A 2,073-nucleotide genomic window follows, 5' to 3' on the forward strand; every position below is an offset into this window, starting at 1 on the left:
TAAGATTTTTTTATTTAATATTTAAATATGCTAACACATGTGAGCTTGATTCTATTAACAGATCTTCTTTCTTTTTTACTTTTTTTTTTTTTACCATGACTTATATAAAAGTGGTATAGAAACAAAATTAAAACATGGAAGAAAACTTAAACGAAACAAAGAATTTGATTGGAAACGACAAAAGTGCAACCTTTACACCGAAACAATACAAAGCCTCACCCAAAAAAAAAAGGGGGAAAATTGCAAAACCGTTTAGTATACATATATATAGTAGTAGTAGTGGTTGGAGTAAAGGACACGGAAAAAAGATAAGACTGAAAATGAAAGCTGTCCTGATATTACTTAAAGCCGGGTAATGCTACCGTCCTGAAAGCAAATTTTTTCAACATGTGAGAAACTGATGTGTCATTATTGGATGAGTGATACGTATGAGTATTGTGGTCATATCCACGGACCATTTCTGTCACAGTGAGAAGAATGTAGAAAAGTGATTAGATAGAATATATTAACGTTATCTTAATACTTGTGATTATGTTTATAGGACTTTTTTATGGGCTAGCCAAATTATTTTTTTAAGTATGGACTAAGTTTTCAATATGAGTTTATGGAAAAAAACTTATTCGATTGACATTTTTATGACAATATAAAAATTGATTTCTTGAAAAATAACCTTGTATTTATAACATATAAATAATATACAATGATATATGCTTTTATATTATAAACAAAAAAATGTAAGATTAATTTGTTGTCGAATAATTTATTATTTATAAAGCAAGGATATATATATATTTTTTCAAAGAAAGTTATAATAAAGAATTTAAATAGGTATTTAAAATAAGTTTTTAAATGTATTTTATTTTATTATTTTTTATTTATTATTTACGACATAAAAATATATTTTTAAAGTAAGTCATCATTATAAGAAATTTAAACAAGTATTTAAAATTAATTTTAGTGACTAGGTAAAGGAATTTTTACAATGTTTAATTCATAAATCATGGAGAAATAAGTTTTAAAATATGATATTTAATTAATCAAAAGTTTTTCACAATAATATAAAATATTTTACATTATTAATATATCTCCAAAGATTCAATATATTTGCAGGTAAATTTATATAAAATTTGAAAATCAAAACGTAAAGAAAGAGATATATATAAAAAAGTGAGATTTAAGTTTAAATTAGACGAAAATTTGAGAAAGAGAAAAAGTTAGACAATTATTAAAATAATTGAAAGGTTAATACTATTTTTTAATTTTATTGAAACTTTCTAAAATATTAAAGTGGGTGGACACAGTAAATCTTTGATTTTATTATTATTATTATTATTGTTATTATTATTATTATTATTGGACCAAACCTATTTTTAATTATTTCATGGACTAACAAAACATTTAGGCTAAATTTAAACTCAAAATTCTGATTAAAATAAAATACATTTAAAAACTTATTTTAAATACCTATTTAAATTCCTTATCATGATTTTTTTTGTAAAAAAAAATATCGTTGCTTTATAAATAATGCATTATTCGACAACAAATTAATCCTACGTTTCTTTATTTGTAATATAAAATTTCTTGTATCATTACAATAAGTTTTTTTTTTTTTTATAAATTAACATTGAAAACTTAGCCCACACATGAAAATAATTTGACTAGCCCATCAAAAAGTTTAATAAATATAATCAAAAGCATTATGGCAACATTAATCTATTTTACCTAATCACTTTCGTACACTCTTCTAATTGTGTGACAGAAATTATCTTTATGTGTAACCACAATACTGATATGCGTCACTCATTCAATCAGAACACATCAGTTCCTCACATGCTGAAAAAATTTGCTTTCAACACGATAGTATTACCCTTATCATTATACCGATTATAGTATTATAATGTGTATTTTAAGAGTTCAGTATTTAAAAGGAAGCTAGATAAATATGTGAAAGACAACAGAAGATTATATATATTTTGGTGATTACGTTCTAATAAAAATCATTTAATTCATTTAGGTAGTTAATTAAGTATATGAATATTTCTCTATATTGTATGTATGTTCTAATTTATTAAT

This window comes from Arachis ipaensis, chromosome B04 (assembly GCF_000816755.2).
Source record: "Arachis ipaensis cultivar K30076 chromosome B04, Araip1.1, whole genome shotgun sequence".
NCBI lineage: Eukaryota > Viridiplantae > Streptophyta > Magnoliopsida > Fabales > Fabaceae > Arachis > Arachis ipaensis.